General features: G+C 61.0%; 1 protein-coding gene across 1 annotated transcript in view; it reads right to left on the bottom strand.

The window, feature by feature from the left end:
• Positions 1–10298, bottom strand: part of SOX13 (SRY-box transcription factor 13) — a 28658-nt gene extending 18360 nt beyond the window's left edge. The window contains exon 1 of the mRNA XM_068173150.1: positions 10154–10298. The gene's annotated coding sequence lies outside the window, so the exon portion shown is untranslated. The remainder of the gene's footprint in view (positions 1–10153) is intronic.
• Between the last annotated feature and the right edge of the window lie 11509 nt (positions 10299–21807).

The raw sequence follows: 21807 nt of genomic DNA, 5'->3' as shown, positions 1-21807 counted from the left end.
TTGGTCATTATTTCAGCTCAGAGAGACACCCCCTCGTTATGGGGTTCGGGATTTGAGGTTTGGGACAACCCCACTTCGCATCCCGCTGCAGGATCCAAAGGGATTTGGGAGCAGCGGCCTCCAGACCACCACAAGACCAAAGGGATGGGTTTGGGGTTTGGGCCTCTCCCCTCCTCTCCCTGCTGGGTTTGGGGAAATTAAAACCCAGCAAATTCAGCTCTGGGATGGGCTCCTCACTTCGGGGGTAGCAGAGGGATTTGGGAACGAGGGGTTTGGGAACGAGGGGTTTGGGTTTTTTTTCACTGCGCAACAAAAACCCAGCACAGACCAGAAGCCGCCAGCCCTCCCCATGTGGGATGGGGTATCAAACTGGGGCTCCCCGTGTCCCGCAGCACACGAGGGGCTCACGGTGCTGGTGGCACCTGTGTCACCCCCCTGTCCTATCCCGAGGTCCCCTGGGCTCCCTGAGCAGAGGGAATTGGCAGCTCCACCCTCCAGGGGCCCATCCCAGCCTGGTCCCAAGAAATTGGGATGTTTTACTCGCCCCTGGGAAAACAAAAGGATCTGGGGAGGATTTTGGGGCTGTGCTTGCAGCCCGAGGGGTCCCAGGCTTCTCTGCCTGTTCCCTGGGCTGTGCCAGCTTTGCCCAGCCCTCAGGATGAGCTTTTTTGGGGGGGGGGGAAACACAAAAATCCCATATTAAAAAATGTGGTTTCCCCAGCCAGGTTCCCAGCACGGAGCCACAATCCAGAGCAAGCGCAGCAGGATGGAGCCGGTAGGGGATCGCAGAGACCTGAGAACCCAAATCCCTAAAAGAGCCCCGAAAAGCAGCAAATTCTGCTCTGCCCTGCCCAGCCTGCAGCTGGGCTCTGCAGGGGACCTCCCCTGCTCCTCAATTCCACATGGAAAGCCAGCGGGGAAGGGCTCCCTGCGGGAACTCGCTGGAGCAGCAGCCACGAGGGGTCCGTGCCACCCGTGCCACCCCCGCCCGTCCCTTCCACGGATCCGGGCACGCTCCCGAGCCAGCCCCTGCCCCGGGGGACCCCGCTTTCCGCCGGGCGTGAGAGGAGAACAATAGGGCCGAGCCCTCCATTGTTCCAGACAAAAGATAAGGCCGGGCTCTGGCATTCCCCAGCGCCCGCCCTGCTCGGGATCTGCCGTTCCCGGCTCTGCCAGTCCCGGCTCTGCCATTCCAAACTTCTGCCGTTCCCGGCTCTGCCATTCCAAACTTCTGCCAGTCCCGGCTCTGCCGGTCCCAATTTCTGCCAGTCCCAGCTCTGCCAGTCCCAGTTTCTGCCATTCCAAACTTCTGCCGTTCCCGGCTCTGCCAGTCCCGGCTCTGCCATTCCAAACTTCTGCCGTTCCCGGCTCTGCCAGTCCCAATTTCTGCCAGTCCCGGCTCTGCCAGTCCCAGGTTCTGCCAGTCCCAGCTCTGCCAGTCCCAGCTCTGCCAGTCCCAGTTTCTGCCATTCCAAATTCCTGCCAGTCCCAGCTCTGCCAGTCCCGGCTCTGCCAGTCCCTATTTCTGCCAGTCCCAGCTCTGCCCTTCCCAATTTCTTCCATTCCCAGGTTCTGCCAGTCCCTATTTCTGCCAGTCCCAGCTTTGCCAGTCCCAGCTCTGCCAGTCCCAGTTTCTGCCATTCCAAATTCCTGCCAGTCCCAGCTCTGGCATCCCCAGGGTCAGGGCAGAGGATTTTCCAAGCTGTCCCCACAGCAGGTGACCCCACGGGGCTGTTGGAGGGGACAGTGACCCTGCTGCCCCATCTGGAGCTCCCCTCTGTGTCCCTCTATGTCCCCAGCCCCTCTCTTGGTGACTGAGGTCACCTCTGTGTCCCCAGCCCCTCTCTTGGTGACTGAGGTCACCTCTGTGTCCCCAGCCCCTCTCTTGGTGACTGAGGTCACCTCTGTGTCCCCAGCCCCTCTCTTGGTGACTGAGATCACCTCTGTGTCCCTCTGTGTCCCCAGCCCCTCTCTTGGTGACTGAGGTCACCCTTGTGTCCCTCTGTGTCCCCAGCCCCTCTCTTGGTGACTGAGGTCACCTCTGTGTCCCCAGCCCCTCTCTTGGTGACTGAGGTCACCTCTGTGTCCCTCTGTGTCCCCAGCCCCTCTCTTGGTGACTGAAGTCACCCTTGTGTCCCTCTGTGTCCCCAGTTCTTCTGGCAGTAATTGAGGTCACCTCTGTGTCCCCAGTCCCACTGAAGTCACCTCTGTGTCCCTCTGTGTCCCCAACCCTCCCTGGGTGACTGAAGTCACCTCAGCGTCCCTCTGTGTCCCCAGTCCTGCTGCACCCATCTCGCTGTCCCCACGCAAGGGACACCACGGGTGACACGTGCCAGCCTGTCCGCAGAGCTGTCCCCACCCGGAGCAGGGACAGGAGGGGACACAGCGCCCCGGGGGTGGCAGGGTGGCCAGCGCTGGCACTGGTTTGTTGGTGGCCTCTGCGGGGACAGAGCCGTGGTGGCCCAGAACTGTCCAACAGCGAAAAACTTCAGTTTTGGGGGCAGGGTGGGACAGCGGCAACGCCAGCACCAATTCCTCCCTTCCAGGTCCCGAATTCCTCCTTTTCAAATCCTGAACTCCTCCCTTCCAAATTCCAGATTCCTCCCTTCCAAATCCTGAATTTCTCCCTTTCAGATTCTGATTTTTTCCCTCCCAAATCCTGAATTCCTCCCTTCGGAATTCTTCCCTTTCAAATCCCGATTTCCTCCCTTCCGAATCCTGAATTCCACCTTTTCAAATCCTGAATTCCTCCTTTTCAAATCCTGAATTCCTCCCTTCCAGATTCTGAATTTCTCCCTTTCAAATTCTGGTTTTTTTCCCTTCCAAATCCTGAATTTCTCCCTTCCAGATTCTGAATTTCTCCCTTCCAGATTTTTTTTCCTTCCAAATCGTGAATTCCTCCCTTCCAAATCCCGAATTCCTCCTTTTCAAATCCCAAATTCCTCCCTTCCAAATCCCGAATTCCTCCTTTTCAAATCCCAAATTCCTCCCTTCCAAATCCCAAATTCTCCCTTCCAGCTCCTCCTCCTGCCCCTCCTGGCAGTGCCCGGCTCGTGCCAGCCCCGTTTCCCACAGCAGAGGACCGAGCGCTGCCTTCCAGCTCCCTTGGCCGTATTTAATTTATATTATATATAAATATTTCATTTATATCCTCTCCTCTTTCCACCCCACAATGAGCAGCCAGGGCTGCCTGCACCAGAATTCAAATAACAAAACCGGATTTCAGCTGGGGCTCCTCGGGTGGCTTCTTATCTTGTCCCAGTGTGATAAGGGACAGGGAAAGGCGGCAGGAGGTGCAGCCACCACCTGCAGTAAATGTGGAGAGGTGAAATTTCAAATATTGAAGATTTGGTAAAGGAGCATTAAATTGTGGAGAGGTAAAATTTCAAATATTAAATCTGCAGAGGCAAAATTTCAAATGTTTCAACCTGGTAACAGAGCACTGAATTGTGGAGAGGTAAATTTTCAAATATTTCAGACCTGGGAACGGAGCTTTAAATAGCAGAGAGGCAAAATTCCAGATATTTCAGACCTGGTAAAGGAGCATTGAATTGTGGAGAGGTGAAGTTTCAAATATTTGAGATCTGGTAGTGAAGCATTAAATTGTGGAGAGGTGAAATTTCAGATATTTCAGACCTGCTCCCCTGAGGATTGTACCGAGGGGAAGCTGCTGCCCCTGCAGCCAAAGGATCCAAACGGGATGAGATGGGGCTGAAATACTGAAATTTTGTCTCTCCACAATTTAATATTTGAAATTTTACCTCTCCATAATTGAATGTTCCTTTACCAAGTCTGAAATATTTGAAATTTGGCCTCTCCACAATTTAATATTTGAAATTTCCCCTCTCTGCAATTTAAAGCTCTGTTACCAGGTCTGAAATATCTGAAATTTTACCTCTCCATAACTGAATGCTCCATTCCCAGGTCTGAAATATCTGTAATTTTACCTCTCCATAATTGAATGCTCCATTACTAGGTCTGAAATATCTGAAATTTTGCCTCTCTGCAGTTTAAATCTCCATTCCCAGGTCTGAAATATCTGAAATTTTGCTTTTCTGCAGCTGCGCGCGCTGCAGGAGCCCGGGCAGTGCCCGGCAGCCCCGCGGGGCGCACGGGCCTGGGCAGAGCCCGGCCCGCAGCGAGTCCCAGAAGGCGCAGGACGGGCCGAACCCGCGGGGATTTCTCCCAGCAGAGGCCGCGTTCTTTTAATTTATTTCCCTTCCGCGTGTTCGCGCTGCGTTCCAGAGGCGGGGATCGGCACAGAGAGGTGGCCTGGAGCTCACCCGTAGTGCGAATAAAGCCGAACCCGAACGCTAACCCAACCCCAAATCTGAACCCGAATCTGAACCAGAACCCCAACCTGAACCCGAACCCAAACCCAAATCCGAACCCGAATCCAAACCCAAACCCCAACCCGAACCCCAACCCCAAATCCGAACCCCAACCCCAACCCAAACACGAACATAAACCCCAACCCCAACCCAAACCCAAACCCGAACACGAACCCAAACCCCGAACCCCAACCCGAACCCCAACCCCAAATCCGAACCCCAACCCCAACCCAAACACGAACATAAACCCCAACCCCAACCCAAACCCAAACCCGAACACGAACCCAAACCCCGAACCCAAACTCAAACCCGAACCTGAACCCGAACCATGAAATTCGGGAAGGAGCTCGGCAGAGCCGGCCCCAGCCCCAGCCCGGACCGGGGGCTGCTCAGCTCCTCCTGAGCCCCCAGAGCTCCTGCATCGTCATCCCTGAGCCCCCCCAGCTCCTCCTGAGCACCCCCAGATCCTCCTGAACCCCCCCAGATCCTCCTGAGCCCCCCCAGATCCTTCATTATCATCCCTGAGCCCCCCCAGATCCTCCTGAGCTTCCCCAGATCCTCCTGCATTACCCCTGAGCCCCCCCAGATCTTCCCGATCCCCCCCAGATCCTTCATTATCATCCCTGAGCCCCCCAGCTCCTCCTGAGCCCCACCAGAGCCTCCTGAGCCCCCCCAGATCCTTCATTATCATCCCTGAGCCCTCCCAGATCCTCCTGAGCCCCCCCAGAGCCTTCATTATCATCCCTGAGCCCCCCCAGATCCTCCTGAGCTTCCCCAGATCCTCCTGCATTACCCCCGAGCCCTCCCAGATCCTCCCGAGTCCCCCCAGATACTTAATTATCATCCCTGAGTACCCCAGATCCTCCTGAGCCCCCCCAGATCCTCCCAAGCCCCTCAGATTCTCCTGAGCCCCCACATACCCTCAATAATCACCCCAAACTCCCCCAGCTCTTCCTGAGCCCCCCAAACTCCTCCATCCTCATCCCTGAGCCCCCCCAACTCCCACCCCCCCAGATCAGCAGCTCGGACCCCCCCTTTCCCCAGGCTCACGGGGTTCAGGCCGTGGCAGTGCCGGGTTTAGGGGCTCCACCACCCCAAAGCTTTTTCCATTCTCATCCCTGAGAACCCCGGGACTGCGAGCAGCGGGAATTCCTCACCCCCGGAGCAGAGAACAAAAGAGGGCAGCGGCTCCAGCGGGGCCCCGCGGGCTCGGGGCAGCCGCTGCCCCGCTGGGAGGGGATGGTTTTGCTCCAAAAATCCGGAATTTTGAAGGAAAATGAGCGGCGGGTGTTTCCCCAGCACGGCCGGGAACGCGCGGGGTGGGACAGCAGGAGCGGCGCTGCCCCGGAGGGTGTTCGAGGTGGTCCCTGCGTGGTCAGAGCTTTTTTGGAAGCTTTTTTGGGATTTTTCCATCCCACGTGCAGGCACAGAGCCCAGCTGGTGCCAGCCGGGAATGTTAGCAGTGGGATAAAGCTGGAGCAGAAACGTGGCTCTGGCCACAGCCTCGAGGTGACAGCGTCCCTGACCCCCCAAACCTGCGGGCTCAGCTCTGAGGGACCCCCAAAAGTGATGCCAGCAGCTGTGGCCACCCCAGCGTCCCTGAAATATGGGTTTGTTGTCTGTGGGTTGGGATCCCGGAGCTGAGCACACGGAGGGTGGGGACAGCAGCGGCTTCCAGAGCCCAGAGCATCCCAGAGATCCCGGACACCTTTATCCCAGAGATTCCTTCCACACATCCCAGAGATCCCGGACACCTTTATCCCAGAGATTCCTTCCACACATCCCAGAGATCCCGGACACCTTTATCCCAGAGATCCCTGTCACCTTTATCCCAGAGATCCCTGTCACCTTTATCCCAGAGGTTCCTTCCACACATCCCAGAGATCTCTGTCACCTTTATCCCAGAGATCTCTGTCACCTTTATCCCAGAGCATCCCAGAGATTTCCTTCACTTGCATCCCAAAGATTCCCTCTGCATGGCCCACCTATGTCCTAAAGATTCCCTTCTGCATCCCAGAAATTCCCTCCACACATTCCAGTGCACCCCAGAGTTTTTCTTCACCTTCATCCCAGAGATTCCCTTCATCTGCATCCCAAAGATTCCCTCCACACATCCCAGTGCATCCCAGAGATTTCCTTCTCCTTCATCCCAAAGATTTCCTCCACCTGTATCCCAAAGATTCCCTTCACCTGTACCCCACAGATTCCCATCACCTCCATCCCAAAGATTTCTGTCACCTCCATCCCAAAGATTTCTGTCACCTCCATCCCAAAGATTTGTCACCTCCATCCCAAAGATTCCCATAATCTGCATCCCAGAAGTTTCTGTCATCTGCATCCCAAAGATTCCTGTCACTTGTATCCCAAATATTCCCTCCACCTGTATCCCAAAGATTCCCATCACCTGCATCCCAAAGATTCCCTCTACCTGCATCCCAAAGATTCCCTCCACCTGCATCCCAAGGATTCCCTCCACCTGTATCCCAAAGATTCCCTCCACCTGCATCCCAAAGATTCCCTCCACCTGCATCCCAAAGATTCCCTCCACCTGCATCCCAAAGATTCCTGTCACCTGTACCCCAAAAATTCCCACCACCTGTACCCCAAAGTTTCCCTCTGCCTCCATCCCACAGGGATTCACTCTCCCACCCCACATCCCCACCAGGAAATTCCCAGTCCCTGTGTCCCAAATCCCAGGAATTCTCTGCCCCCACACGGCTCCAGGCAGCCCCAGCCCCAGCAGGGATGGGCTCCTCACCCTTTTTTAGGGGTTTGGACCCCCCCAAACCTCACCTGGGGGGTTCAAACCACCTCGGCGCCACCTTCACCCCACAGCTGCTCAGCCCCGGTCCCAGCTGAGCACAGGGGACCCCAGAAAATCCCAAAAATAAAATTAATCCCACCGAAGGAGCTGATGTAAAATGCTCCCCTTCCCAGGGTCCCTAGAAAACCCTAAAATTAAAACTAATCCCACTGAAAAAGCAGCTTTAAAATGCTCCCCTTTTTGGGGACCCCAGAGAACCCCAAAATTAAAAAATAATCCCACTGAAAAATTGGTTTTAACGTGCTCCCCTTCCCAGGTGTGCCAGCAAACCCCAAAATTAAAAATATTCCCGGTGCCAGAGCAGATTTACTGTGCTCCCTTCCCAGGGACTCCAGCAAACCCCAAAATTAAAAATAATCCCAGTGCTAGAGGAGATTTACTTGCTCCCCTGCCCAGAGACCCCAGAAAGCCCTAAAATTAAATATAATCCCACTGAAAAGGCAGCTTTAAAATGCTCCCCTTCCCAGGGACCCCAGCAAACCCCAAAATTACAAATAATCCCACTGAAAAAATGGTTTCAATGTGCTCCCCTTTCTAGGGACCCCAGCAAGCCCCAAAATTAAAAATATTCCCGGTGCCAGAGCAGATTTACTGTGCTCCCTTCCCAGGGACCCTAGCAAACCCCAAAATTACAAATAATCCCAGTGAAAAAATGGTTTCAATGTGCTCCCCTTTCTAGGGACCCCAGCAAGCCCCAAAATTAAAAATAATCCCGGTGCCAGAGCAGCTTTTCCGTGCTCCCTTCCCAGGGACACAAACCCTTCCTCTGCAGCCCATAAATGAAATTTAAACCCCTCGAGCACATAACAACTTTACGAGCGGCTCCAGCTCCCCCCGTGCCAGCCTGGCAGGGCACAGATCCCCCCCAGGAATAATGGACATTTCGGCAGGGAGACAAAAAGTCCAGAAATTCCCCTCAGGACATCACCCAGCCTGGGATAAAGCTCGGATTTAGGGAGAGGGGAGGGTTTGGGCGGAGGTAAAAAAAGCAATGGGAGAGCTGAGCTTTTCCAAGAGAGGGAAAAGGGGATTTTTTTTTTTTTTTTTAATTAAAAATTGGGATTTGTGCTCTGCTGGGGAGGGAGAGGTGGCTGTGGGAGGGACACAAATGAGATGATGATGATGATGATGATGGTGAAAATATGGCAAGAAAAACTGTCCTGAGCCTGGCCGCGGTTGTCAAAGGCCAGCTGCTATTTTTAACGGCACAAAAGGCTCCGAAAATCGCTGGGTTTCGACAAGAAAAGAAGGGAAAAGGGAAAAAAAAAAAAAAAAAAAAAAAGAGAGAGAAAAAAAGTACTGTATCAGTGTCACCGGAATGGATCCTGCAGCAAATGAAATTGAACGGAGAGAGGAAATTGCAGGAATTGCAAACAGGAGTTATCGGCTCCACAGGGGAAGGAGGGAGATTATCAGAAAAAATCCCATTAACCCAGCTAATTCTCCTTTTTTTCACTCCTCAAATCCATCACTCCCGCTTTTCTTTTTTTTTGGGGGGGGAGTTTTCCGAGCCCGAGGTGCTCCACGAGCCTCCAGCACCACGGGCCGCGATTTTCCCTGGGCAGCATCATTCCTCCCTGGCAGCAACCCCCTGGAAATCCTTCCTCAGAGGTGGAAACGGCCGAAAATTTCTGTTTATTCGCCTTTTTCGCCCTAAAACCTCCCCCTCAGGACCACGCAGCTCCCGCGTTCCCCTTGGCCGCTAAACTTTGCCGGGTTTAACTCGCTGAGATGAGATTTTTCCGCTCCCCAGGGGTGAAAAAACCCCGATTTTCGCCCATTTCTGCCCGCACATTTCATCCCCGCTGCCTGGGGGGCTCCGCTGTGGGGTCTCCCCCGAGACCCCCACCCGGCCCGGCGGCTCCGCGGATGTCGCCGTGGCGGTGACAAGGTTTGTCCCAGCAAAGCGACAGAGCTCGGCGCTGTCGCCGCTCCCAGTCGCGACAGTGTCGCGGTGTTTGCGGCTCTCACCACCCGCGGGTGACACCGGCCGGGTTTTCCTGCCGGCCCGGCCCCGCAGGGGTGGCCGGAGCCATCGTGTCCCCGGGCCAGGTGTCCCCTGTCCCCGCCGAGACACCTGGAAGGGCCGGCGGGATGCACGAAGTGTCACCTGCCCCGTGGGGACGAGGGACAAGGATGAAGGACGGGACAAGAGGTGGCGACAACGGTGACGCCAACCCGCACCGAGCCGTGTCCCCCGCCAGCCGCCAGCCCCCAGACACACGCGGCTCTGTCCGTGCCACCGCGGCGCGTCCGTCTGTCCCCGCACACCGTGGGGACACCCGCAGACCGCACCGGGGGTCCCCGTGTCCCCAAATCACCCAGGGGACCGCGCTCTGTGCCCGCGCAGGGGGACGCGCAGACCCTGGAGCCGGGATTAACCCCTCTCCTGCCGGGATTAACCCCTCTCCTGCCGGGCTCCCCGGGGCTGGGGGGCTCGCAGCGGAGTTTGCAGCCCCGAACTTTGCGGGACTGACGGGCCCCGCGCCCCTTTCCCCTTCTCCTCCTCAAGCCCAGGGGCTCTCCCGGTCGGTTCCCTCAGCCGCGACCCTCGAGGGTTCTCCCCGACCTGCAGGGTGCTCAGCACCCCGGGGCTGTATCGGTGCCCCCCGGGGCGGTGTCTATACCCCCAGGACCGTGCCGGTGCCCCCCGGGTCCGTGTCGGTGCCCCGGGGCTGTGTCGGTGCCCCCCGGGTCCGTGCCGGTGCCCCCCAGGTCCGTGCCGGTGCCCCCCGGGTCCGTGCCGGTGCCCCCCGGGTCCGTGTCCGTGGCCCCCGGGTCCGTGTCGGTGCCCCCCAAGTCCGTGGCGGTGCCCCCCGGGTCCGTGCCGGTGCCCCCCGGGTCCGTGCCGGTGCCCCCCGGGTCCCTGTCGGTGCCCCCCGGGGCTGTGTCGGTGCCCCCCAGGTCCGTGCCGGTGCCCCCCGGGTCCGTGCCGGTGCCCCCCGGGTCCGTGCCGGTGCCCCCCGGGGCTGTGTCGGTGCCCCCCGGCCGCACTCACAGTTCCGCTGCGCTGAGCCCCGGTGCCGCCTCCGCCGGTGCTGCCGGTGCCGGTTCCTCCCCGGTGTCGGTGCCGGTTCTGCCGCCGCTGCGGGCTCCGCCACCGCCTCAGGTCCGCTCCATGTCCTCAGCGCCTCCGCTGGGAGCTGCCCCGGCGCCGGGCGGAGAGAGGGAGCGAGGAGGAGGAGGAGGAGGAGGAGGAGGAGGAGGAGGAGGAGGGACACCGGTCCAGCCAGCCAGCAGCCGGCTCCGGGGCGGCCCCGTGCCCCGTCCCCTCCCCTCGAGACCCCCTGGCCCGCCGGGGACCCACGTGTGACAGCTCCACGCTCTGGCCCGGAGCTCCGCGGAGAGGCCGAGACCCCCCAAAGGCTGGGGCGCCACTCGGAGGGGCCTGGGGGACACCCTGAGACCCCCCCCCCGCACCCCGGGGCCGGCAGGGACCGACCCGATCCCCCCCGGCTCCCAGCTGGGGGTGGAGCCGCGCCTGGATTTTGGAGAGCCCAGCCCACATTCCCGGCGGTGGGATGAGGGGGGTGTCCCAAAATCACAGACCCCAAAATCCGGCTTCCAACTTCCCGGATCACCCCAAGTTTTGCTCCTTCACGGTGCCGGTTCATCCCCCACCTGCCCTTGCCCTGGGAATTCCTGACCGTCCAATTCCAATCCGGCAGCGCAGAAATTCCTGAGGATCCCCGGGCAAGGAGCCCCTGGAAGGGGCCGTGAGACGCTCCCTGATCGCACCGGGGAGGGCAAAGGAGGGAGCACAAGTGGAAACCTCACCTGGGCAAGGCCAGGTGGGCAACAAAAGGGGCATCCGCGGTGCCGGCAGCCCTGGCACAGCTTTTCCCTGGAGCCCAGCCCGCGCCCATTGTGAGTCTCAGCCCGGGTGGAACGGTCCCATTGTGGCAGCACTTCGGGAATTCTGCCCACTCCCGTGGTTGCCAGCTTGGCTCGTGGCCAGCGTGGAAACTTCCTGATGCCCCAAATCAATCATCCCCCGGCCCCATAAACACCTCAAAGGTGAGGGCCTCCGAGCTCACCTCCCTCGGAGCCTCTCGGAGCTCCCAAAATCTCAGCTTTGGGATTTTCAAAGGGTTTTGCTGTTTACAACCGCGCCCCCCCACCCGCCAAAAAAAAAAAAAAAAAAAAAAAAACCATCTCCAGGCTCTTCCAGGTGCCTGGTGGGAATCCCAAAAGTGTTTCCCATTTTCCAGTCCTAAAAGGGAATGGATTTATTTCATAATTAAATCATAATTTCAGGGGAACCCATGGAACCATTCTTTTAAAACGCTCAAGGATTAAGCGCTGCTAAACCTTTTTTTTTTTTTTTTTTTTTCTGTTGCACCCACCCCCTTTTGTGTGCCATGGCAAGGCTGGCACGGAGCAAGGGGAACAACTGGCAGCCCCCCAGCTGGACAGATGGACACACGGACACCATTCCCACACGTTTTGTGGTGGAGCTGAGTTGCACCCACGAGGTTTTTCCTACCTGGGGGCCCCTCAGGATCTCCCCACACCCCAAATCCAGCGCCCCACGCGCCTCACCCCTCCAGCAGCTCCCGGGAATACCATCACCCACCTTCCCCTGGGAATGAAATCCCTTCCAGGGGAGCGGGGTGCTGCAGCTGGAGAGGGAGAGGGGCTGGCTCGGGCCAGTGTTGACAAGGAGACTTTTTTTTTTCCTGCCGTGAAACCTTTAAAATGTTGTGTCAACACGGAAGGGCTGTTTATGTTTCACCAGCCGGGAAAGTTCCCATTGACTCCGGGCTCTTTCCTCCCCCACACCGTTATTTTCTTCCCTGGGAATTTCTTTTCTTTCTTTTTTTTTTTTTTTTTTTTTTCAAGTGTTTTGTTTTTGTTTTTTTGGTTTTTTTTCACCCAAGGGCAGGAGAGAAGAGACGGAGCTGCCGGGATTTGGGGTTTGCCCACCCCATGAGCTGAGCTGGGGGTTCTGGGGGGGTTTGGGGCACCCACACTCCACTCCCAGCCCTCTCCCTGTCCCCATCCCACGGGAAAGAAAGAGCAGAGGAGTGACCTGGGATCATTTCCCATCTTCACCCCGAGGATTTCTCAGGAAATAGGGGAAGTGAGCTGCACCCACAGACCCCAAACCCTAAAGGGGCTCAGTGGAACATTCCCATTAAACTCCGTGGGACATCCCCATATTCCCATTCCCAGCTGGACAAACTGAGGCCCGCAGAGGACGAGGCAGCTCCCCCCAGCCCCTCTGAGCCCCCTGCCCCGTTGGGGGGACAGCTGGTCCCAGTGCCACCCCTAGCACGGGCAGCCCCGAGTGTCCCCAAAGCCACCGGCCCCTCAGTGTCACCCCCCGGCTCCGAGAAGACCCCGAGAGGCCCCAGGAGGGAGGGGACCCCGCGACCTCCGCGTCCCCCCGGGCTGTGCTGCCCCCCCAGGTCCCCAAAGCCACTCCGGGGCTGGGAGGGGATGGGAGGCGCCGTCCCCAGACTGGACGGGGACACAATCCCCAAAGGGACCGGGACGACGGAGCCAAAAAAAGAGGGAGCGGGAGCTTTGTTGGGGTCGCCATGGCAACAGCCGGGCCGGCCCGCGAGGACTTTCACTTTCCTTTCCTTCCTCGCCCGCCCCAGTGGCCCCGGGGCTGGTGGCCGTCCCCCCAGTGCCACCCGCAGTGCGGGACCTGCCCCCGGCAGCCCCTCGTGGACCCGCTGGGCGCTCCCGGGACCAGCTGGGCAACCTCAGAACCTCCTGGGCATCCCCAGGACCAGCTGGGCATCCTCAGGACCAGCTGGGCATCCTCAGGACCTCCTGGGCATCCCCAGGACCAGCTGGGCATCCTCAGGACCTCCTGGGCATCCCCAGGACCAGCTGGGCATCCTCAGGACCTCCTGGGCATCCCCAGGACCAGCTGGGCATCCTCAGGACCTCCTGGGCATCTCCAGGACCAGCTGGGCATCCCCAGGACCAGCTGGGCATCCTCAGGACCTCCTGGGCATCTCCAGGATCAGCTGGGGTATCCTCAGGACCTCCTGGGCATCCCCACGACCAGCTGGGCATCCTCAGGACCTCCTGGGCATCCCCAGGACCAGCTGGGCATCCTCAGGACCTCCTGGGCACCCCTAGAACCTGCCGGACACTCCTGGGACCTCCTGCGCACCCCCAGGACTGCTGGACATCTCCAGAACCCGCTGGACACTCCCAGGAGCTCCTTCCCATCCTCAGGACCTCCTGGACATCCCCAGGACCTGCTGGACACCCCTTTCTGGACACTGCCAGGACCAGCTGGGCATCCCCAGGAGCACAGGCATGAGGTGCCAGCGTGGGGACAAGGGCACAGCCACTGTCCCTGTCCTGTCAGAGGGGCTCACACGGGACCCGCTCAGCTGCTGCTCTCACCTGGCCGCACCCGGGCAAGGCCCCGGGCTCGGCCCCCAGCGCTCCCGCAGCTCTCCCTGAGCTCCCCCGGCAGCAGGAAGCCGGGACAATGGCTGGAGGGGCCGGAGAGCCGCGATCCCGGCGCGGCCGGAGCAGGGGGCACGCAGGGGAAAGGCTCGGCCGGCGCTCGCCTTCCTTTCCCCAAACCCGGCCCCTCCCGGAGCCCTCGGAGCCAGCGGAGCCGGGCCCGGGGCTGGCCGGAGCCCCCGGCCCGCGGCACCGCGGGGCTGGGCCAGGGGAGGGCTCCGGACATGGCCCGGCCCCGGAACCGGCCCGGGACAAAGCCGGGACAGCAAAGCCGGCTCAGCAAACCCGGCTCAAGGGAATGCAAACCCAGGACAGCAAACCCGGGACACCAAACCCAGGACAGCAAACCCGGGACAGGGGAATGCAAGCCCGGGACAGCAAACCCGGCTCAAGGGAATGCAAACCCGGGACAGCAAACCCGGGACACCAAACCCGGGACAGGGGAATGCAAGCCCGGGACAGCAAACCCAGGACAGCTAAACCAGGACAGCAAAACCAGGACAGCAAACCCAGCTCAAGGGAATGCAAACCCGGGACAGCAAACCCAGGACAGCAAACCCGGGACAGGGGAATGCAAGCCCGGGACAGCAAACCCAGGACAGCTAAACCAGGACAGCAAACCCGGGACAGCAAACCCGGGACAGCAAACCCGGGACAGCTAAACCAGGACAGCAAACCCGGGACAGCAAACCCGGCCCAGGGGAATGCAAACCCGGGACAGCAAACCCGGGACACCAAACCCAGGACAGCAAACCCGGGACAGGGGAATGCAAGCCCGGGACAGCAAACCCAGGACAGCTAAACCAGGACAGCAAACCCGGGACAGCAAACCCGGGACAGGGGAATGCAAACCCGGGACAGCAAACCCGGGACAGCAAACCCGGGACAGCTAAACCAGGACAGCAAACCCGGGACAGCAAACCTGGGACAGCAAACCCAGGACAGCAAACCCGGGACAGCAAACCCAGGACAGCAAAGCCGGCCCAGCTTCCTGCATGGAAACGGAGCCTTTGTTGGGGAATGGGCACAGCTGAGCTCCTCACCGGCCTGGGAACGGCACCGTGGCACCCCACAGGGTCCCCTCAGCCATCCCCGTGTCCCCCAGCCATCCCCGTGTCCCCCAGCCATCCCTGTGATCCTGCCTCGTGTCCCACCTGTGAAAATCCCGGGATGACGCAGTGAAGGCACTGCCACTGCCCACGGGGTCACTGCCACCACTCCCCAGTGCCATCAGCTGGCGTGGTGGCACTGGCCCAAATCCACCTCCCAACACTCCAAATCCACCTTCCAGCACCCCAAATCCACCTTCCAGCACCTCAGTTCCATCCTCCAGCACCCCAAATCCACCTTCCAGCACCCCAGTTCCATCTTCCAGCACCCCAAATCCACCTTCCAGCACCCCAGTTCCATCCTCCAGCACCCCAAATCCACCTTCCAGCACCCCAGTTCCATCCTCCAGCACCCCAAATCCACCTTCCAGCACCCCATATCCACCTTCCAGCACCCCAATTCTGGTCGGACTCCAGGCTCACCCCACTCCTGGAGGTCCCCACCGTGTGACACCGCTTGTGCCAGCCCTGCCGGGGCCATCCCGCTGCCATCAGGGATCCCCAGGGCTCCTCTGGCGCTCAATTCCTGCCCTGCTTTTCACGCGGGCGGTTCGGATTGTCCCCCTGCCCCTGTCCCTGTCCCTTGTCCCCGGCACGAGGGGCCAGCCCTGCCACACACGGGGGCAATGCCACCGCGGGGGGGGTGACACAGCCAGCCTGGCACTGTCCCCACCGCGTCCCAGCCGTGCCCAGGCCGCGGGGCACGGGCGGCAGCGTGGCACGGAGGGGGCGACGCTGAGCTGGGAGGGACAGAAGGACAGCGGGAGGGACAGAGGGACAGCGGGAGGGACACAGGGACAGCCGGAGGGACACAGGGGACGGCCGGACCACACAGCGGGCCCGGGGGGCAGCGGGGCCGAGCTGAGCCCCGACCTCCCCCGGGACCCGAGCCCGGCGCTGCCGCTTCAAAGGCGACACCGAGGCTGTCCCAGGGCTGTCACCCTCCGCCAGCCCGGCTCCGCCGGGGACCCGGTGCCACCCAGCCCCACAGAGGGGCTTTTCTTGTCCCCCCGCCTTTGTTTTCTATTTAGTGCTTTTGTTCCCCCCTCTTTGGGGCTTTGTTCCAGCTCGTCCTTTGTTCCGACGCCTTTGGTTTCTCTTCCCTTTGATGCTTTGTCACTCCCTTCATCTTGGTGCTTTTCTTTCCCTGTTTTTTGTTTTTTTTTTTTTTTTTTTGGTTTGATTTTTTTTAAGCTGGCTCTTTGGTTTTTGGGGACTTTATTGGGGTTTTGTTGTTGTTCTCTCTCCTGGCCGCTCCGCTCTTGGCATTTTTCTCCTTTCTCCTGCCTCGTCCACTCCTCGGGTCACATGGACGCGGCCCGGATTGTCTCCAAATCCCCATTTGTCTTGTTTTGGTGCCTGCATTTCCCTGCCTTTATGTCCTTTTTCTGAAGAGACTCTCAGCGGTTTCTTCTCCCGGCCGCTGAGGGAAGCGGGAGAGCCGAGGGGGGGTCGGGGCTTAATTAATTAGCGAGTGTAATCTTTAGCTGCGGGATGTGCGGAGCATCATTACGGCTGCCATTAGGGTGTTAAGGGTTAGCAAGGATTTAAATACCAGCTAATTGCAGCCAAGAGCTCCCGACTCCGCCAAAAACTCCAGCGGGAAGAGCCGGGCTTGAGTTTTGGGGAGAACTGGGAGAAATTCCCGACAGGGAGGAGAAGAAACAGGAGGGGGTAAAAGGATGTTGGGAGCAAGGAGTGCGTTCATGTCTCCCCCCAAAAGGGTCACTTGAGGGGTGTTCAATGTCACTTTGGGGCTCCCTGGCGCGGCGGAACCAGCCCAGGGGCAGAGGCGATGCCAGGCGAGGATGGAAAGGGTTAAACGCCCTGGCGGTGGCGATTTTTCCCTGTTCCCATCACCCAGCAGGGCCAGGGAGCCCTTTGGGTGCGGGAATTCTGTCCGGATTTGGATGGACGAGCTCGGGCAGCACACGGCGCTGCTGCTGCGGCGGGTGCCACGCGGGGGACAAGGACTTCAATGTCACAACCGTCCCCGAGGCTCGCCCCGGCCCGGGGCACGTGCGCGGAGCCCGCCGCAAGATCAGATACCGGGATTCGGGAGCCGTTTCCCCCCCCCCCCAGAACGGCTCCGAGCGCCGCCGCTCCGCTTTGATTTCAGCGCCCCAAATCCCCCCCGCTGCCAGCCCTCGTGCCCTCCACCTCTGCTCGCAGCGGGCAGGGAAGGGGATGGTGGCACCGCTCAGGTGTGGCATCACCCCCAAACCGAGCCCAGGGTCCTTTTTCAGGCGCCCCAACCCCCCCCCCCCACCCCGTGCCGCAGGTTTCGAGCAGCTGGCGCCGCTCCCCAGCTGCCGAGGGGAGGAAACAGCCAAAATAGCAACAGGATGTGCCCCCAGATAAGGTGATCGATATCAGAAAGCGCCGCTTTTTCAAGTCGGAGCCGAGCCCAGCTGCTCGAACAGGAGATCGGCCCCCGATAGGGGCGGCCCCGGCTTCTCGACACCCCAATTTCTCCTGCCCCCGCTGATTTTTGGTAACCCGTGACGTCCTCGGGGTTTTGGAGGGGGTGGTGTGGGAGGAGGGGGTGGATTTCGGAGTGGGGAAAAGGGCAGGAGGATCCCAGCAGCTGCGGGAAGGGATGGCTGATTTGTGGGGTGTCCAAAAGGAGGGATTGGGATGGATCAGGGCGTCCATTCCCAAAAAGCGCTGGGGGGTAACCGTGATTCCCGGGGTGAGCCAGGCAGTGGGGGACAGCTGGGAAGGTCCCAGAGGAGGATTTTTTAGGATGACACCTCCGTGATCCCACAAATCAGCCCAGGCACAGCCCCAGGGTGAGGAATTCCAGGGAATGGGCACACGCAGGAGGGCACAGAGCAGCCCCCAACAGCTCCTGCCGGCCCCAATCCCACATGGAAAAACCGGAGCTCGCCCTTCCCGTGGCTCCAGGAGTGCCAAAACCCGAGCAGGACATCCCCGGGGACATTCCCGGGGACATCCTCACCGCTCCTGCTCCAGCCGTGCCCTGCACATTGTCTCCCCCAAACTGTGCCACCGCCACGTGTCACCGGGCCCGGGTGACTCCTCCAGGGCCGAGGGGTGCCAGGGAGACGTGCCAGCCGTGCCAGGGAGCCGTGCCAGCCGCTCCCGGCCCAGCCAGCACCTTCAGAGGTTAAAAACCAAAGCGCTGCCAACAAAAGGAGCCGCAAAACCCATCGTGCAGGTCTGCCCGGTGCCGCGGGCACGCTTGCTGTTCAAATGCAAACTCGGGCCCCATAAACCCCGGAGTGCCCATCCGAAAACCCCGGCGGCTCCCGCTGCGCCGTGGCCCGGCCTGGTGGCACTGCCTGATGCCACCCCCTCCCCTGGCATTGTCACCGGATCACTCGCTCTGCTCCAAAGGGCTGAACCTGTTTTTATGGCAGAGCTGGCACCGGGAAGGCTTTAAAAAAAAAAAAATCCCAAAAAAGCCTCCCCTGATCTCAGTATCTGCAGCCATGCAAGGAATATTGTTCAGCGCAGCACAAAAGCATCCCTGAAAATAGAAGCGCCAGGGCCAGGCCTGCCAGTGGCTGTGTGAGATAACGTCTACTTGCAAACAGTGTGTCTTTGTGCCGCTGTCACTGTCCCCATTGTTCAGGAGCCTATTGCCTCGGGGATATTGTTCCCTCCTTTTGTCTCAGCCCGGCTCCTTTTTGTTTGACTTTACTTTACCATTTCATTCCTCTCCTTTGTGCCGCCGTTCTTGCTTTTGTCTCTCTCTCTCTCTCTCTCTCTGCCTTTTCTCTTGCTGATTTGTATTTAGCGATTGTTCCCGGCTCGCTGCGAGCACAAAGTGCTCCGGGCTCTTTTCTCCCTCCATTCATTCCCTATTCAGGTGCGTTTGTTTGCCCGTAGGTACCGGCAGGAGCGGGATTTGGGGGGGATGCGAGATTTTGGGGGGTCCTGGAAGCCCGCAAGGGGCGCTGGAGGCTGCTGGTGGCCTTTGGGGCCAGCCAGGTCCCCGTGTCCCCCATCCCCGCGCCAAAAAAGCACCGGGAAAAGGACAAATGAGACCCCAGGTGGCCCCAGAGGAGCGGCCGAGGATGTTGACAGGGACACGGGGGTGGCACCAGAGAGGTGACCGGGCCCGGTGCCAGCTGGGCTGATTCCAGAGCTGAGCCGAGCCCAGCCGAGCAGTCCCGACCCTGGAACTGGCGGTCCCGGCTCCCCCCAGCCCTGCATCTCCACCCCGCCCGGATTTTGGGAGCCCGTGGAGAGCATTCCACGGCTCTCTCCGCGGCTGTGCCCTCCCGGAGGGACCCTCGGGGTGGCAGGGTGGGCACCACCCACCCCCGCTGCCACCCCCGCTGTCCCCAGCTGGGATTCACCCCGGGCTGCTCCCGCAGCTCCTGGGGACCACAGGGACAGCGGGTGGATCCCCGGGGGTGGCTGGAGGTGGCCTGGGGACATCTGGGGAGCGGCTCAGAGGCTCCCGGGGTGCCCCAGGCCCCGCTGGATGGGGGGCACCCCCTGCCCCCCACGCCCTGCCGCCTCCTCGCCGGACCTGCCGGCTCCAGGGCGGGCTCGTTCCCAACGCCACCAGGAGGAGGAGGAGGAGGAGGATTCGGATTCCCCAGGAATCCTTCAGGGCGAGCTGACAAGTGGCCACCCCCGGAGACAACAAAGCCCCGCTGTTCTCCGGGCACGGCCCGCGTGACCCGACGGGACTTTTCCATCCCCTCCCCGCCGCCGAAACGCCGAGGATCCAAGAGAAACCTCCTCCTCCTCCTCCTCCTTTACCGGGCACACCCCACGCGAGCGGGAGAGGCCGCGGGGACCCCCCAGACTCACCCCGGGAGCGAGGGACCGAGCGGGACGAGGGGACAGCGAGCGGCGAGCGCGGTGGCTCCTCGGGGCCAGCGGGAGCCCCCGGGCCCAGGCGGTCCCGGGGCCGCGGGGGGGGCGTGCCTGGGAATGGAGGGAGCGGACTGAGGGCCATTGTCTCATTGTTCGGGCTTCAAAGGACAATGGGGCATTGTTGTCCCCGGGGATGCCATTGTTTGCTTTCCCTGCAGATCCCGGCCGCGCACGGAGCTTTCCCGAGGGCCGGCTCCGTGTGTGGGACGCTCAAGAACAACGAGGCAGGAATGTTTCCTTCCCCACGCCCTGGTTTCGCACGGTTGTCCCCTCCTGAAAAGGCACGGCCCGAGGGGCTGGGACCACCCAGAGACCCCCCCCCGGGAGCCCGCAGGGATGGGCTGAGAGCGGGGGGTTCATCCTCCGTCCCTCCCTCCCTCCCTCCATCCCTGCACATTCCAGGCTGAGGGCACAAAACCCAGCCGGGACAAAACCGTTTCTGCCTCCAGGAGCATCCACCCGGCAAGATCCCGGTTTTCCAGCCCGCAGATCCCCCAAATCTGCCCCGGCACGGCGGGGTTTGACTCCTGCAGCGCCCAGGAAAAGCTCCCTGGCACCCGAAAAGCGCTCGGCAAGGGACGGCCCGGCCCGGAGCGCTCCTGGCGCGGCATCCCGGGGCTGATCCCTCTGGGAAATCAAACTGAGGCGCCGAGGAAAGGCTGGGGGAGGGGGAAGGAGCAGGGAAAGAGCCGGGAAGGAGCGGAATTCCAGGAGCAGGGAAAGGAACAGGGAAAGGAACAGGGGAAAGAACAGAATTCCAGGAGCGGAATTCCAGCCCCTCCGCAGCCCGGGGCGGGCCGGGGGATGGATGGAGTAGGAAAGGGACCCGCTGTGTCCAGGGACACCCTCGCTACTGCCAACAGCCGGGAAAGACAGGAGGAACTCCAGCCGGGAGCCCGGGATGAGCCCCGGGAGAGCTGCAGGAGCGCTCCGGGATGAGCCCCAGGATGAGCCCTGGGAGAGCCCCGGGAGAGCTGCAGGAGCGCTCCGGGATGAGCCTCGGGATGAACCCCGGGAGGAGCCCCGAGAGAGCCCCGGGAGGAGCCCCGGGATGAACCCCGGGAGGAGCCCCGAGAGAGCCCCGGGATGAGCCCCGGGAGAGCTGCAGGAGCGCTCCGGGATGAGCCCCAGGATGAGCCCCGGGAGAGCCCCGGGATGAATTCCGGAATGAGCCCCGGGAGAGCTGCAGGAGCGCTCCGGGATGAACCCTGGGAGGAGCCCCGAGAGAGCCCCGGCATGAACCCCGGGAGCGCTCCGGGCTGGCGCTGTGGGAGAAGGGGACGCTGCCCCTGCAAGAATCAGCCTGGCCGCGGTTCCTCCCCTCCCCGGGGCTGCGACCACCCTCGGGATGCAGCCTTGGAGAGACTCCAGCCCGGCTGGAAGAGCCCCTGAGCTCCTCTTGAACCTCCCGAGCTCCCCAGGCTGGGCTGGGCTGGGCTGGGGCTGGGCTAATCCCGGGAATTCCCAGGAATTCCAGCAGGACACGGGCCGGGCTCTGCCTCTCCAGCGCCTCCAGCACGGATCTGTGGGAAAAAGGATCTTTTTTGGGATCAGTAAGAGCGGCTTGGGATGGGATTTGGGATGCGCTGCCTCCGAGCTGATCCCGCTGTGCTCCCGGGGGTCCCACGGGGACCGGGGGCGGTGTCCCCATTCCCGAGGGTCCCACGGGCGGTGTCCCCATTCCCGAGGGTCCCACGGGGACCGGGGGCGGTGTCCCCATTCCCGAGGGTCCCACGGGCGGTGTCCCCATTCCCGAGGGTCCCACGGGGACCGGGGGCGGTGTCCCCATTCCCGAGGGTCCCACGGGCGGTGTCCCCATTCCCGAGGGTCCCACGGGGACCGGGGGCGGTGTCCCCATTCCCGAGGGTCCCACGGGGACCAGGGGCGGTGTCCCCATTCCCGAGGGTCCCACGGGGACCAGGGGCGGTGTCCCCATTCCTGCGATCCCACGGGGACCGGGGGCGGTGTCCCCATTCCCGGAGCCCTGCGGGGACACATGTGCCACCCCAGGGCACCGCCCCTTGGAATTCCCTCAGCTGCTCCGGGGGATCCCGGGGGAATCCTGGGTCTCCATCCCCTGCAGCCGCCAGCCCGGGGAGGTGGCAGTGGCCGGGGACACGGGGAGGTGACACAAACCCGGGGAGGTGGCAGTGGCCGGGCACAGGGGGAGGTGACAGTGGCTGGGCACACACAGAAGTGGCACAAACCTGGGGAGATGACACAAACACAGGGTGGTGGCAACGGCCGG

Source organism: Anomalospiza imberbis, chromosome 26, assembly GCF_031753505.1.
Source record: "Anomalospiza imberbis isolate Cuckoo-Finch-1a 21T00152 chromosome 26, ASM3175350v1, whole genome shotgun sequence".
Classification (NCBI taxonomy): Eukaryota; Metazoa; Chordata; class Aves; order Passeriformes; family Viduidae; genus Anomalospiza; species Anomalospiza imberbis.
Note: the sequence above shows the minus strand (reverse complement) of the source record. Positions and strands in the feature narration are given on the sequence as shown.